Raw genomic sequence first — 16,997 nt, 5'->3', positions numbered from 1 at the left:
AATATTTAGGTGAATGCTATTACAGCTGGGGATTTCTTTTCAAGTCATTTGGCAGTGAAGTATGAAAGTGAAGGCTTTTGTTCAAATGTTCAGCCTGTTCATAACTGCACTGTCAGTCTGGTAACTTCCAAAGCATGATGTAAGATTCATCCCTAACTAAGAATTTTGAAAAAATGTTTGGAATGTTAAAGACTGACCGAACCCTGTGGTTTTTTACTCCCATTCTTGTCCTGAATCAAACCAACCAAGGCTGAAGTTCAACTTTCCCATCGTAGTTACAACATACCAATTAAAATTGAACTGGCAAATTAAATTTCTAAACACCTAAGAAATTCCTCTTTGGAAAAATGTATTTGGAAAGATTGAGCCATATGTGACTTCTAATTCTTTGTCATAATGCAGCTGCCATAATACATCTCTTCAATACATGCTAAATTTCGATTGCCACCAACATTGAACATTTGAATTCTCACAGTCATTTGAGGGTCTTTAGCTGGCATTTAAATTTCAAATTTCTTACTTTGATTCATAAAATATAATTAGACTCTAAACCAAGCAGAATATACATTTGCATTAAGAAAAATAATTTTAAACAAAATAGGTGCCAGCATTATTAAGTATTATAATTAATGCTATTAATATTACTACAACAAACACATGTTCAATCAGGCTAATATTTTTTTTTCTGAATCAGTATTGCTTACAAGTTAATGAAATGAAAAGCAGTAAAATCAAGTAAACTGTTATTTGACCAAAGAGCCCTGCCTGCAGCTGAAGGATCAGGAGAGCTGCTACTGGAGAACACCTGAATAAGGAATTCAAAGAACTAGGACTCCAAATGGGTTATATGGTTATTATTTATTAGTGTTTCAAAGCTTAAATATGAAGGTTATGGGCAACTTGAAAGTAGTTAGCTATTAGGTGAGAATAGCAGAGCAGAAGATAAGCCCAGAAACAAGGCAAGCTTGACTAACTGTTTGGGAAACTAAGCCAGGTTGCAATAGGTTGTACATAGCCTATAGAGTTCCCCTGATGAAAGGGAGATGGAAAAGAACATATTTCTGGTTTTCCAGAAGGTTGTATTGTCTTAGCCATGTGTATAATAGTCCTGAGCAGAAAGGTAAATCATAGACTTGGAAAAAAAGCTTTCTGCAGACTGCCTTAACACACTTCCATGTCTCCAGTGGAAAAAACTCTTGGCTTTCAGTTCCTGCCATTTCTATGGGTAATTCACCTGCACCCATGATTAAAATTCCTTGGCAGATTTTGCCTGCAGAAATGACCCCGTGGGATCAGTTTGTGTTGTGCTGTCACATGAGAGGAGTGTCCCCAGCTGAAGGGGTTCCTGTGGGGTCGTGTGGAGGTCCTGGACAGGATGCAGAGCACAGCTTTCCCTCCTAAAAACCACAGACAGGTCACCTAGCAGGAGTATTGTCTTGCATGGGAGGAGCTGAAGTGGAGGGCAGGGATTTTTTAAATTGCTTTGGGCTTTGTTCCTCTCAAATCTGCAAAACATAATGTATCCATGTAGGAAAACATAAGGCAGACTTGCCAAGCACAGCAGGTGTATAATGTTTGTGGAATGGGCAATGTGCTTGCAGGCTGCACAAGTGCTCTGCTCCAGCTGAACCTGCCCAGTGCTCAGAGCCCAGCACCACAGACTGCAGCCTGTGCTAACAGCCTGCGCACTGTGATGCTTTAGGACTTTAGCTTTTATATTTTTCATGTATTTGTAATCCTGCAGTTCTTTAGTGTGTAACTCTAAACTCCACAGACAGTGTGAGCTGCTGCTTTCCCATTTCGGTCAGACACAACAACTCCTCTCCAGGTCTGGGAATCAAGGACACCTCACTGCCTCAGGCCCTGAGAGATGTGAACAAAAGTGATTTGGGGAGGGCAAATTTGGGGTAAATGACTTCATTACCTGAAGCTGTAATCAGAATATTAACGCCCAATATGAAAATGGACCAAACTTATAAAAGTGTGAAAACCTGTGACCCCTAGTCCATTTTTGGGTGCGGCCCCTGGGTGGGTTTGTCTGCCCTAAATGTACCTGAAGGCCCTTCAATAAATAGAACTGCTTTTTATTCCCTCAGTTTTGTCTGGTCTCTGTTTTTGGGTAGTCCCAACAAGGCATCTACTGGAGCATTTCTTTTACATGGAAAGGTTGAGGAAGTTGGGCCTGTTCAGCCTCAAGGAGAGATCCCTGAGAGGGGACCTCAGTATTGAGTGTTAACAGTAAAGGGGAGGGGGGGCAAGGGGATGGAACCAGGCTCTTCTCAGTGGTGCCAAGCAATAGGACAAGAGGCAATGGGCAGAAAATTATGCCCAGGAAGTTCCACCTGAACATGAGGAAGAACTTTCTTGCTGTGCAGTGCTGGTTCACTGGAACAGATTGCCCAGGGCTGGTACAGAGTTTCCCTCCCTGGGGGTAATCCAGACCCCTCTGGACACATTTCCATGCCATGTGCTCTGGGATGACCCTGCTTGAGCAGGGATCATGGAGGCACACAGTGACTGCAGGCATGCAGGAAGGGCTGTGCCTCTTGTCTTCCCAGCTGCCATTAACCTTAAGAACTGGATTTTGCTAAAGGTGATGGGAGCAACAGATGTGTTGACAGAACAGGGAAACAGTTTCAGAGCAATTCAAGAACTCAAATGCCTTAGGAAAAGTGTATTTTCTTAGAAAAATCTGTGAGCTAAGGCTTGAGAAGGAATAGCTCTTGCATACTGACAGCAAGGGTGAGAGACTTGGCAGTGGTAAGGGTAGAGGATGCTCCTCCTTGACCTCTAACTGAAACCATGCTTGCCCTCCCTTGCCTCCTCCTGGCCTGTAGTTTGTGGAGGACTGCAGACACCTCATTTCTGCAGTGAAATGATCTCCTCAGACACTTACTGCAGGGGAAACAGCACAGAGAGGTACGTTCAAATGAGAGGCATCTGCAGCTTCCTGGTGGCCAGTGTAGCTCTCTGGAAGCAGATTGCAGAGTACACTGAGAACAACAGACAAACAAAAAGACCAGCCAAAAGCTGAGGAACTTTCTGGGTGAGACTCTGGGATTTCATTGTCAGCTTCCATTGTTCAGATCTGATTAAAAACAAACTGGCAGGAGAAAGACCACATGCTTATCAGACATGCCTGCAGGTCATGCCACTAGAAAGCCATTTCACTGTCACTGATGTGGCCTGTTTGGCAGGAACAGAGTTTTGGATCTCACTTTTATTTGTAGGCAGTTTTGAAAGGCATGGGATTATCAGGGATGGGTTAGATCCTTTGCAACTTGCAGAAAAGTTTCTGTCTCTTTGCAGTCATTCTGAAGAGGAAGAGAAGAAAAACCCAGTACAAAACATTTCTGAATCCATTAATAACTGTGTTTGGGCCTGACAGGCAGCCAGCATCAGTGGGAGCATTTCCTCTGAATTATCTAAGCTTTGACTCTCACCTTTGCTTTACATTGGCTGTGCCATTCCATTAGCATTTAAAGACAGTGCTATGTGCACAAAGAAGATTTCCAGTCATAGCCAAAAGAAAGATGTGCCAAGGAAAGAAGAGATCAAAAGAATAATTATAGTTCATTTTCACTGAGGGACTAAAGCACAGGGATAGCAAGATTTAGATGCAATCACCTAGAAAATCTGTGCCACTGTGGTGAAACGGATTTACACCTCCTGTTGCCAAATGTCAAATATTTGTGTTCCCTCATCAGATTGCCACAGTCCAATGATCACCAGCAGAGAAGCTCCCAATCCATATTTTGGTCTAGGACTACTTTTTAACCTTATCTTCAGTTACATGCTGCTTGTGATTTGGACTTTGGAAGAACTGTTGGTGAGGGGGCATCTGTTTTGCCTAATTTCATTCTTGAAGCTTGCTGGAACTGGTAAGTTAAAAGTCAGTTCCCTCATCTTACTCTGAAGACCTGGCTCTATTTGTCTTCAAATGCATATTGAATCTGCCCTCTCAAACCCCACCTGCCAAACATTGCAATCAGTAGAAATCACCATGTCTTCAAAGGCTTTTGCATTAGGGCCCATATTTTTTCCCTTCTCTTCCCGTAGTCAGACTGGAACTGACATGAAGGGAAGATGAATATCCATTGCCTCTTGGGAATTTGTGTCCTGTGTGCTACACTGATACGTGTGGGACATGCTTGTGTTTGATTTCTGCTTTTCCTAGGGACAGACTCCAATACCTGCCTTTCCCAGAAGCCTCTGCATGCCTTTTGATTAACAGCAGGAGCTCTGGCTAGGAGTAGAGCTGCCTGACTGATGGTATTTTATTTTACAGCTGAGATCTGCTGAGGTATTCTGTTTTTTTCCAAGTGATCATAGGAAATCCAACAGTTATTTTTCAGAATCAGGGCCCTGTAAGAGGGCCAGTGCATTTCACATGCCCAAAGCCAGGTACTCAGAATTCTTTGCTAAGAATAATTTCTGCCAAGCTGTGTATTCCCACTGAGGTGCTCTGACCACACTGCAGTGCCAGGGCTGCTACCCAGCACAGTGCCAGTAGTTGTTGCTAAGACAAGTCAGGAGCAAATTATCTCCTGCCAGACAAGGAAAAGGCCAGCATGGAAGTGTGTCTCACAAGTGTCTCTCTTCATCTACCCCTCTGTATCTAGGTCTTCTGAATGATCATTCTCATTTATTCTTGTTCTTTTTGAACCTCCACTCTGTCACTTCTGGGACTGGATATTTTGCATATACACAGATATTGAAGCAAAGACCTTCTAGACCTGTGGGCTGCAAGAGTTAGAGCAGAGAATTCAACATTTAGCACCAGCATTCAACTTGTAGAGTTAGAAGGAGGCTGGCACCTGAGGAAGCAATCAGGAGAATTTACTCATCTGAGCACAGCTACAGATTGCATATCAAGCTGTAATGTTCCACACCTAAATCTGACTTCTTGATAGTTCCCTTCCAGCCTGCACCTAGATTTGCCTTTCCCAGAAAGGCACAAAGGATGGAAGTAGGTGCCTAGGCTGAACTAAGAAACATCCCTTCTCTGCCTCACCACTAACATGACAGCACACTGTCTGGCAGTCTAAACTTCGACTGTGTCAGGTCTGGAAGTGTTTGCAGGTAATTGTAAAATGCAAACTAAATGAAAATTGTGAAGATTTCCATTTGAAGGACATGAAGGTATTTCCCCTATGTTAATGTGTCAGACCAGCATTGGAATGTCGTGAATACTATGGAGTGCCTGTTTCTGCAGTAGTTTGTAAATCTCGGAGGATAACAGTCTCCACATCATATGTTCTTTGCATATACAAAAGCTTTGGAGACAATCACTTGACAATTCCTATGTACCTTGCAGAAAGCATTCACCAGAAAACAGTGATGGGAGCAATTAAGCTCCAGGCACAGAGCCAATGTACAACTGATTTTAACAGTGTGTGGATCAATTGCTGAAAACCTCATCTGTATAGAAAAGGCTTCTGAGCACACACTGAAAGCTCTTTACATGACTTGACCCATGATCTGACAACGACCAGAAATTGAAAGTTCTGATGTTTGTGTCACAGTAAGGACAGAGGCTTGGGCGTGTCTGTGTGTGTACACAGACAGAGGCAGCCCTTCCTCCAGTCACTTATTTAACAGGGCTGTACAAAAAGGGTTAATGCAACCCATCTCGGAGACCTCTGTTTATTTACTTTGAGCAGGTTAATAAGTTGGCTCCAAAGCAGAAAGCTGTTTTCCAAAACCATTCAAGCAAGAAAAGCAGATAGAGTGATTTCAGGGATTGTGGTTTCACTGTGGTTTTATTGTCAGTTGTGTCTGTATTTCAGGGTGCACTGCCTGGTTTCCAACCACCATAACATTTGACCAACACCCAAGTCTTCAAAGAAATTATTTCAGCCAAAGACATAAAAATGAACAGCATATTTCAAACATTCTTTGTTCAAGTGTCACTCGACTCTAAAAAAGTCACAAACCTTCAGAAGAATGTAAGATCTGTGGGACATGAATTTTTCCTGCTGTGTTTTGTGTGGTCCCCTGCACACTGAGGTTTGGTCTCAGTCAGGCCCTGCTGTAATAGAAGTAAGAGAACAAGCACTTAAAAAGTTTAAGGCCTATGAAGAGAGTTCATGTTCCCTCAGAATGAGCACAATTTGAGATCCAGCAGTTCTAACTCAGTATATAAGAGGTGTTTACTTCAGGTACTCTGCTGGGACTGTTCAAATTGATAGGTGTCAGTGCTGAATCAAAGCATTGGGCTAGTGAAGGAAAAAAAAAAAAAGTGTCCCTAACCCTCATGTTAGAAAGGACTGGCTCCTGTCAACTTGTGACAACTCCTCAGAGACCTGAAACCAACAAGAAAATCCAGGTATCTATTTATTTTACAACAGCAATTACACCAAACACATCAGTGCGTACTCTACACACCTGCCCTAACTTTTCTGGAGCTCTGAGGTGTTTGTATCTAACTAATGGGGCTTTAAAATGATCATATTCTACCTCTAAAGAAAATTTCTGCATGGCAAAAACCTGAAGGCCTTTACATCAGTGTTGAGATTCTTGCATTTCAGAGAAAGAATTTTAATTGGTGGTTTTGATGCAGTAACATAGTGAGTAATTCCTGCAATAAACTGCTTCTGCTCCCTGGTCATTCTTTCAAATTTTAAATTCAAAGTGGGCCAGCTCTCTGGAAGGTATGCTCTAAAGGGGAAAGGAAACATGCTGCATACCTGTGTGAACATGTAGTGGACTCAGTAGGTGGAAGTTCAGATGCACTGAGTGTGTTTTTGGTTTTGAATTCAATGAATGCATGAAAATCACTAATCTGGAAACATTTCGTTGCTGAGTCCCTTCATGGTGCCCTTTTCTTTGCCAGCCACTGAGCCCCTGTAATGTGGTAATTCCACTGCTGACAGAGCCTAAATGAAGCCAGCCAAGTTATAATGTGCAATAGGATTTCCTGGAAGCTTCCTCAGGCTGTCCCTGTTTGTGTAGCTGGAAGAGCAGCCTCACCAATTTATTTGGTGCCTAAAGAAGCAGTTAGGAATTAATGATTTAAATAATCCAAGGAAGTGCATCATCCTGCTTCTTAATTTTCTGAGGCACTTTTCAAACACTTATATGGTACCAATTCATCATGGCATCAAAATTCAGACACTTCATTTAGGCACTGGGACAGTTTTTGTTTTCGATTCCCTCTGGATGACAGAAAAGCCTTTCCAGAGAGTGCTTCCAGCCATGTCAGCTTCAGTTCTTTAGGAGTCGTCTTCTTTTCAACTTCACTTTCTAGGGGTGCCATTGAATAAACTGAAACCCTAAAGTGATCCTTCTCTTGAGGTAGGTTTTTGAGGAGTTTACCACTGAGTAGAGACATCCTGTATCTAGGGTTTGCATCTGGGAATGTTTGGAAAATGTGGTTCGATTGCTGAGCATGGGGGTTCATGCAGTCACTCTGACTCAAAGATAACTTTGGCTTCAACCAGAGCAGTGCCTCCAACCCTCGCTACTGTGTCATTTTTCCACAGCCTGGGTAAAGATCTGCTTGCTCTTTCCTTGGGGGAGAGGGAAGGGTGTAGAACTATGTATAACAGTCATTAATATTGCATTGCTTTGCAGTAGCACAGATCTCTACCCAGTAACCTAAATAATGGTTGTCCCAGTAAAGCACAGGTACATTAAAAAATGCTGGAAGGCTTTAATACTTGTATTACCCTTTAAATGTACATAATCATCTTTGAGTCTCACGTGCTTTCCTTTTGCTGAGTTGAATTCCCTAGCACTTGTGCCCTGTAATAATCATTCCTGGAGATTTCCATCTGAGGCCTGGCTGCTGACATTGCTCAGCTGAGTGCCAGGTGCTTTGCATCTTCTTTCTGTTTGTATCAGTCAAATCTCTGCATGGCATTAATGGTCTCACCTCTGTGGCATTATTGCTCTCACCCCCAGCCCTTTGTGCTCTGAATTCAAGAGCTGATGATGACAGAAGGAGCTGCTTAGAGGAGCTACAGCAAAGCCCTGTATAGAAAATATAAAGCATTCCCAATGGTTTACTTAGGAACTTGTCAGGGTTTTTTTTTTTTTAATATTTCATTCATGAAGTATGTGTGGGAATAAAACACATCATCTCCACAACTAATGCAACTGTAACAGAAATACAGCACAGACATCCCCATTAATTGCAAGTAGATTTTTTCTGTTTTCCTCCATGCACTTGCTCTCATCAGAAACCTTCATTGACCTCCTGGGAGCTCTTTGGTTTCACACAAAATGGAGACCAAAACGATGCCAAGTTGTAATAGGACTCCCATTTGTACTTGGATCAAAAGACTGCCAGATAGGGAAGAAGGGAGTATCTGGTTCCTGGTGTCACTCTTTATACCACGAGCCTGAAGGAAACAACATCACTGCTGGACTCATCTCTGCCAGCCTCAGCTGACAGGACTGGCACGGAGCGAGGTACACGCTGCAGGGATGGAGACAGTGGCCTAATTATTCTCATGTCCGTGATACACTGAGTGCACTCAGTTCACCAGGGGATAAACAGAGCTTTCAAGGGGATGGGGACAGCTGAGGAGAATTCTCTTTTGATTTACATCCTCCAGCACTTGTCACATGCAGTGCTATGAGAGCAGCATGGATATGGAAGATGCTTGCTGCAGCTGAGAGGACGTTAGTGGTTCCTTTAAAAGCTCAGTTTCCCAGGAAGAGCAGATCCAGTGTAACAAAGCCCATCAGGACTTGCTTGTGCAGGGAAAGGCTCTCACTGCTGGAACTGTTACTCTGGAGAGACATGGCTGTTGTGAGCCAGCAAGACTTCAGAAGTGCCTGACTGCCTACACGAATAGAAAACTTGTGGAAATCCAATCCCCAGAGGATATGCAGTGTACCAATATGTGCTTATCAGTAGCTTGTCCATATTTGCTTTGGATTCCTTTCAAAGTTATTGTTTAGGGGGATAATTGGCTATTTAGTCTTGTATTTTGGCTCACTTAAAAACCTGTACCTGCTTCAGGCTGTGGTTCATTAAAGTCCTGCAGGGTGGCTGTAGCATCAGGGTACTTGCATTGTCTCTTCACCCTGCAGGATTTTGTGCCCTGCCGTGGGCTGGAGCCGCTCTCAGGGCTGCAGATGTGGGCACAGGAGTGCAGCTGCTGCCTGCAGAACAGGGGCTGGATTGAAGCACAAACCAAGGGGCTGCAGCCACCGTGTCTGCCATGAGGATCCCACTTCGGAAGGGTTTGTTCTGTTCTTTATCTTTGCTGTGGAAAGCTTCTGCACTGGCAGAGAAAAGAACCTGTGAGGCTGAGGTCAGCCAGCTGAACTGGGAGGAAAGTGCAGGGGAAATTCCATGGAACTGATCAGACTTGTACCACAAGGTCACAAACCCAGAGCTTGTTTAGAAAGGGTGTATCTGGTATTTTCTGGATACTTGCAGAAATGCAGGGAGCTCATGATACTCAGAGTTATTAATTTGTTCTGTTTATTTTTTTTCCTTTTCAAACAAAATTGAAGTTTCTCAGAGATGTTTCAGAGCTGTGTCCTATGTCCCTTCTCAGGTGTGGGTTACATGAGGGAAGAAAGATGTAAGAAAGAATACCAGACAACCCAGTTTAGAAGAGCTTTATATAGTCATTAAGAACCATCAAGTAACACAGATTCCACACCAAGCATTGTCCCTGTGCCCAAATGCAAGACTCTGAAGGGCAAGGCAATACAGAGCTGTGAATAGCTTATTGTATCCACTTTCATTGAATTGACTGCCTTCAATGTCTTAGTAAACTGTTCACAGAAGTTTATTGATATTTGCAAGACACATTCCATTAATATGTGGTGCTACAGAATTGTCTTTATTTGGTTATTTTTTCTGTCTATCAAATTTATCTATTACTGTTGTATGATGAAGTTAATATTTGTAATATTTTTGTGAGTAGATACCTTTTTAGACTGTTAGTAGGAAAAGCAAGTGAAATAGGTTCATCTAAAGTTCAGCATCCAGCCTTATAATTTTAGAAAGCTGACTTTGTAAAAAGAGAGCGGCTGTTAAATCCTGTAAACTACCTATGCTGAGAAGTAAAATTTTATTAGAGACAGGCAGGGCTGAACACGTACCGTTAGCCCACCAGCAAAGCATTTCTGATACACTCACCTAGTCCAGAATTCAATTTATGGAAGTCAGGTACTACTTCCATGCCAAGACCAGTTTACAAAGTCTGGATATCCCAGAAAAAACCCATGAGCATCAGAAAGTAACAAAAAATCCAAGGTGAAGAAAGCAGCACTTATTAACAGACACACTCAGTGTTAAACTTGATGAGAGCAGCCAGCATTTGCACAAAGGGTGAAGGATCACATGTGCCTGCAGAGGCTTGCTGAAACCAGAAGAAAAAGAAAAAGAAACAGAAACAGAGGGGAAGGGAGAGGAGAGGAGAGGAGAGGAGAGGAGAGGAGAGGAGAGGAGAGGAGAGGAGAGGAGAGGAGAGGAGAGGAGAGGAGAGGAGAGGAGAGGAGAGGAGAGGAGAGGAGAGGAGAGGAGAGGAGAGGAGAGGAGAGGAGAGGAGAGGAGAGGAGAGGAGAGGAGAGGAGAGGAGAGGAGAGGAGAGGAGAGGAGAGGAGAGGAGAGGAGAGGAGAGGAGAGGAGAGGAGAGGAGAGGAGAGGAGAGGAGAGGAGAGGAGAGGAGAGGAGAGGAGAGGAGAGGAGAGGAGAGGAGAGGAGAGGAAAGGAAAGGAAAGGAAAGGAAAGGAAAGGAAAGGAAAGGAAAGGAAAGGAAAGGAAAGGAAAGGAAAGGAAAGGAAAGGAAAGGAAAGGAAAGGAAAGGAAAGGAAAGGAAAGGGACTGATATCAGCATTAAGTACTCCAGAGGTTTGAAAAGGCATAAAAAACCTTGGTTGATACAGAAACTTTCTGGTTGCAATTGCAGACTTTACGCACTAGGTATTCACATTAAGCCTCTGGAAAAGCAGGAATGTTCTGTTTTTATCTTGAAATGTGACATATTTTACATGGTACAATGAATTGTACTGTAGGCACTCCTTAGCTCCATAGCTGTAGGAAGAGTTTCTGCTTGAGATGTTTAACATATCTGTTAGCAAATTCAGAAATTGAATTGTAAAATCCAAGGCACCATGAAGACTGGAAATAGTTCTGTGTGGTAGTTTAACATCAAGTATCAGAGAATGCAGTTGAAAACACTGCTTATATCAAGACAAACACCACAGTATTTTTATGTAACTCATGTCTTCTGGATCAGTCTCAGTGAAGTGTCCCTCTTTGCTTATTCACTAAACAGCCACAATGCAAAATAACACATAGCAAACAAAGACATCGACTGAGCACTGCATTTTCCTGTGGTAGAGGGCTGTGAAACATGAGCTATTCCATTAAGGGTAGCCTAACTTCATCATAAAAATGTTTTCTGGACCTGAACAAAAAATGAAAAATACCCCTACTGAATGGAGTTTCAATATATTCCTTGGATATTGCTCAACAGTAAGAAAAAAGCAATGCAGAATGTGGTGTGGGGAATATGCTCCACCTGATAAAGGGGGCATTTAGATTGGATAACGTGAGATTGGTAATTAAAGATGAAAATTAGTGGCTCAAGCTTTGCACTGAAAAGGGAAATATATTCAATATTGTCTAAGCCAGACTAAGGTATGTTCAGTTTCCCTGCGCTGGCTTACACCTCTGCCCTGGGACCAATCCCAGCCATTAAGTGATCCCTGCTGCTGGGAATGGTGTTCCAAGAGCAGAGGCTTGTCCATGCATGCCACCAGGCCTGGCAGCATTGGGGACCAAAGAAAGTTTTAGGTACAGGGCTGACAGAGATGGAACACAAGGAAGAGGTGTTTAGTCATTTTAATGACTATCCTGTTCTCCTAATTCTAATAAAGTTCTGGCAGTAGTTTTGGAAGCAAACTTCTGTGGAGGGCCTTGTTACTGTCGTGTAAGTGTCAGCACTTAGGTGGATTGCCTGAACTTCAGATGGAATACATTGATCAGCAAATGGAAATCACAGAGAAGGTGCAAAGAACACTGAATGTTCACTTCCTCTTTAAAATACCATGGAAATGCTGGCAGATAATTGTCATTTGCTTTTCCACAATAACTACTCAAGACTTCCATCTCTCCCACTATAAGCACTTGGACTAGAAATTCTCATACATCTTAGAGGAAGTTTTTGCATTAAAGTGCTTCAAATGTGTATTGGAGTGAGACAGGTATCCATCAGAGCAGGAGTGTAGAATCATTGCCATCTGAAGGTGTCCCCCTGCAATGCCTCACTGTTGTTCATTTTAATTATTTGGAAGAACTTTAAAAACACTGTGGAAAGTGAGAAAGCCAAAGGCGTTCAGTTGTCAAATAGAACAGCTTTTGGAAAGGAGTTTGTCCCTCAAAAGAAGAAAAACACCAAGCTCAGCAGCTCTGCAAATGTTGTTTCCATGTAGCAAGAGCAACACTTACAATTAAATAGGCAAGAATTACACCTGATGTAAATTAGACTCTGTGTGTCCATGTAAAATGAACTACTGGCCTGTAAGCTGGTGTAGGTAACAAAAGGAACAAACTTTGTGTATAAAGAAGAATAGATACTATCAAAGAAATTGAAAGACTCATCCTAAAATTTCAGTGTCCATCCAGATGCCTGCAGCTCTTGCTCTGCTGCCCTTCTTTGAATCTGATCTTTAATGAACTTCCAAGCTTTGGTAAGGAGACCTTGCACTTGCTGATCTCCACGTGTGGCACACTGAACATCCCAGCCCCACTGGTGTGCAGATACCTGGCTGCACTCAGACCCAGCACTGCCAGGTGCAGCAGTGCCTGTCAGCAAACACTTTCCCTGGCTCTGAGCAGCTACCTCACAAGGGCTGTTTCAGCACCAGAATGATTCCCAAGAGACAGACAGATGGTACCATCTGTGCAGTCTTCTGACTTCCAGCCTTAGTGCTCGCTGCAATCTCACTGGGTACAAATTTTATTTAGGAATAACCTGCTCAGTTATTATTATATATATTATTTTATTAACCAGCAATTGATTCACATATAGAATTGTCCTAAAAAATGTCCAGGGCCAGTTGTCATCTCCCTGCCTCTTTCATGGTTCTCAGGAAGCTCATTTTGATGGAAATGAGTCACATCCTCAGAGCATGCTTCACTCATTATCTTGTCAAAGCAGAAACACAGATAATGAAAAAAATGTACTTGGGGAGAATTACCAGGCCATGGACTCAGATGGGACCCAAACTCACTTGAAGGAGTCTGAGAAGAGCAAATGTTGAACAGTGAGTGAGTGTCTCAGTAAACAGCGTAGGAAAAAGAATAAATCATACTGTGCTATGATTCTAGCAAGAATGTGTCTCTTATCCAAGCCTTGTATTCAGTTGGTTGCAGGTTTAAAACTTTGCACAGTAGCTAAAAATACACCAAAACATACTGTACATTCTTCAAGAGGGGCGATTAGTCTCCTGCTGGAGGAATGTCAGCTATTGTTCTCCTCCCAATCAGGGCACTTTCAACATGAAGCTACACTCTTGATTTTCCATCTCAAGTTTCCATGGTAACAGTATGTAATCATCATATTTGTAAATAGCAACTACCCATTTAACTTCACAGCCATTCTGAACATTTTTTGCTACAATTTTAACATCCTTGAAATGTCCAACTTGCCTTCTTACAATCTTACTGTCGGTATACATAATTATTTCGGGATATTTCTGTTCCAGAAATCTTCAGAGATGCAGTAGCACTGTAGCACATCTGTATATAATACAGATGTGGAGGGGTCTGTACATGCACAGACACATAATGAACATTCTCTGGCACTGGCACATCCCATTATAAATCCTTATTTTCGACTTCTTACAACATTGCCAAGTTCAGGCTACTCAGGTTGAATGCCATTTGGACCAATTTACATTCCAGAGATTTCTTTTGTAGTTTCAACTAACTTTTTTTTCAATTGTGCCCAAAAATGTGGCTATGGAAGAAAAGAACAGTTTGCCTTCATGGCCAGGATCCTTACAGCTTTTTCAGCAAGTCTGGGAACAGGGCATGCATGATGCCTTGCTGCCACAGACACAGCTTTTGGTTGTCCTACCAAGAACTATCCCACATTTGGCAAACTTTTAATCCTCTGAGAACTTTTATCTCTCATAGACACAATCTAGATTTCCTAAAGTTCATAGCTGGGATTTGCTGAAGTTTCTGTCTGCACTAAGCACAGTTTGGTCCATGAGAACTCCCACGTGCTGCTGCTCCAGCATGGAATGACACTTGATGCCTTCCGGCCTCAGCTGGGGTCCAGAACAGAGTGGGGACAGAAACAGAGAGCAAGAGAAGAGCACAAAGACTCTCCTGTGAGACCTGCACAGCTGGTTAACATTAAACAGGTATTTAAAGGCTTTCCAGAGTAAGGACACAGAGCATTTTTAACAAAGCCATTTCCCTGAATCTCTTGAATCTCATCCCTTGCAAACTTAAGCCTCTTTGCCATTTCTACCCCATCCACCTTACATCCCCAGAACACCTCTTCCTGTGGAATTAAACACCAAGGATACAGCTTTTGGGTTTGATCTGAGTAAGTGGTCTGCACTGGAACCTTGTCAGTTGTTTTCCATTATGAATGAAGTGGGGGATTACTCTGATGTAGCCCTTTTCTTTTCCAAAGAACACACAAAGGTCCTTTCCCTTGGGCACAGGAGGAATTAAACAAAGACACTTGCTTTACTCAGCATCTAGTCCCTCCCAGGTTGCACTTGGCTGAGAGGTTCATTCTGACCATGATCCTAAAGCTATTCCACAGAGAAATCTGTCTTTCCTACATTTATCCTGCCTAAAAGGTCACTGGTTATACCCCTGAAATCTGGGATGTAGCCCTCACTCGTAACAGGACATAATTTTAAAGAAAAAACAGCAACAGAAAAGTCCTTGCAGGTTTGTTTAACCAAAATTAAAGGGTTCCATTGTGGAAAAATCAATGCACTGTTAGCGAGAAATAGCAGTTTGAATATTTGAAACATGCTTAAAACTTAGAAATACTAGAAAAATAGTCATCTTTTTTTTTTTTTCCCTTCCACATTCTAGGAAATAATCCTAATTTTTGCAGATAGACAACTGAAGTGAGGCAAATAATTTAGGATGGCTCCTGCAGGAGTCCTGCTACCTGGTTCCCAGGGGGCTGGAACATAGGCAGTATAATCTGGGATCTGTCTGCAGCAGATTCTGTAATGCTCCAAACTTCCTCCTGCTTTAAGTCATTTTTTGTTGAGGTGTCTGGAGAAATAAACAGAAAGAAGGCTTGGTTACTTTAATAATAAATAAGATCAAATATTCTCATTCACTTTAGCAGTGAACAAACGAAAAAGGAAGCACAAATTGTAGAATTTTTTTGTTCAATATATGAAAATTATAACATTATTTTTCATTCTTCACAGCACTGAATTAACCTTACCACTCTTGTCTTTTGCAAAGTGTTGGCATCAAATAAACAGCAATAGGGTAGTGGCAGGGAATACAAATTAGCTTCCTTTTCTAAGTGCTATGGTTCTTACTCCTGATTCTGGCAAATACAGGGGGAAATTGAATGTAGCATTCCATAACACTCTCTGAGAATTGTCAGATATTCTACTGCTACCAGACTGAATGATGCTAAACATTTATCTGTTGCAGTTTACTTATCTTGAATTTGGGGTTGGAGCAAAGTAGTTCTGTGTTGGATTTTTATTGTTAACTCCTACCAAAACAATTTGCCAGTTTTATTTGTAGAGGCTGGTGGTGGCTCAGAGTTCTGTAAAAGCAGAGCAGGTGATCACTCTGCCAGAACAACTGCTGATGGCTTGCGGGTCTGGGAAGGCTCTCTCCTCTGCTTTGGAAACTACAGGACAGTATTACAGTGCTGTCAACAATATCCAGCAAAGGTGTAGCTGAAGATTTGCATCGTTAAAATAAGTCACAACAGTAACAAACATTTGTAAAGCCTCACTGAATGCCACAAGGCACTGGTCCTCGTTGTAAGCTCTCACAATAGAAACATAGGAAATATCTGTTTCCTTATTATTTACTCAACCTTTAAGCAGCTAAATAGTTTGTCTGCAAAAGCTGTCCACACGTTCATCAACAGGACACAATGGCTTAAAATCTCTCTGCAGTTAGGGCAAAAGAAATCTAACCAGGAAATCATGGATTTTACCTCACAGATTAATATTTCTGTGTAGTAACAGAGTAGAGTTGAGCTATTTATGACACAGTGATGCTTACATACCTTGCAAAATCTTTTTAATTTTCTGTCTTTAATTTCATAATCCCTGGCTTTTGAATGTTAGGGATCATTATGAAATTCTTACCGTGTTTCCTGTCACACATTTTCAATCCTCACTATGAGGGAACTATTATTTTGTCTGGTTAATTAACTCCATGTATGACTTACTTTTATCACGTTGTGTTTTGGGATTAAGAGCCAAGCTGAGTGCCTGCTAACAGCCCCTGTGCATCACTGTGTTAGCTGTGCACAAAGGAGGAATGCTGAGTGAAAACACTTCTGATGCCCATAAAACAGAATCAAAAAGAATGGTTCTGTTTAGTAATAAATCATGTCTGATGTGAGTTAGAACTGTGCCACAGCTGGTGTCCACATGGGCTGCTGTTTTCAGAGGCTTTTGGGTACCTGGCAAAGATACCTGTGAGGGATTTTACATTAGAGGAAAGCGTGTGTCCCATACAGAAATTAAACTTGTATAAAAAGGGAATGTGTCCAGTCCTGAGAAAGGGCAAGTTTGAGGGGTAATAACACTCTGAGGTGTTTTCATATGGTTGATGGGTCAGTGAGGTTCTCAGAAAATCACAATGTGTTTGCACATTTCTTTTCCTGTATGCCACCCTTTGAGATGTGTTTGCCCCCCAAAGTGTTTGATCAAAACATACATTTTTGAAGACTTTTAATGAAGGAGATGATAAGGCCTAAAGAGATGGCATTTTGAGCTTGTGGAAAAAAATAAGAAGGAAAAGCATGAGAACTCATGGATGGTGAAGAAAGGGGTAGGAA

The sequence above is a fragment of the Chamaea fasciata genome, unplaced genomic scaffold (assembly GCF_029207755.1).
Source record: "Chamaea fasciata isolate MVZ Bird 193981 ecotype frontalis unplaced genomic scaffold, bChaFas1.0.hap1 SCAF_11, whole genome shotgun sequence".
Classification (NCBI taxonomy): Eukaryota; Metazoa; Chordata; class Aves; order Passeriformes; family Sylviidae; genus Chamaea; species Chamaea fasciata.
The sequence above is the reverse complement of the archived record's forward strand: the minus strand, read 5'-3'. Positions refer to the sequence as shown.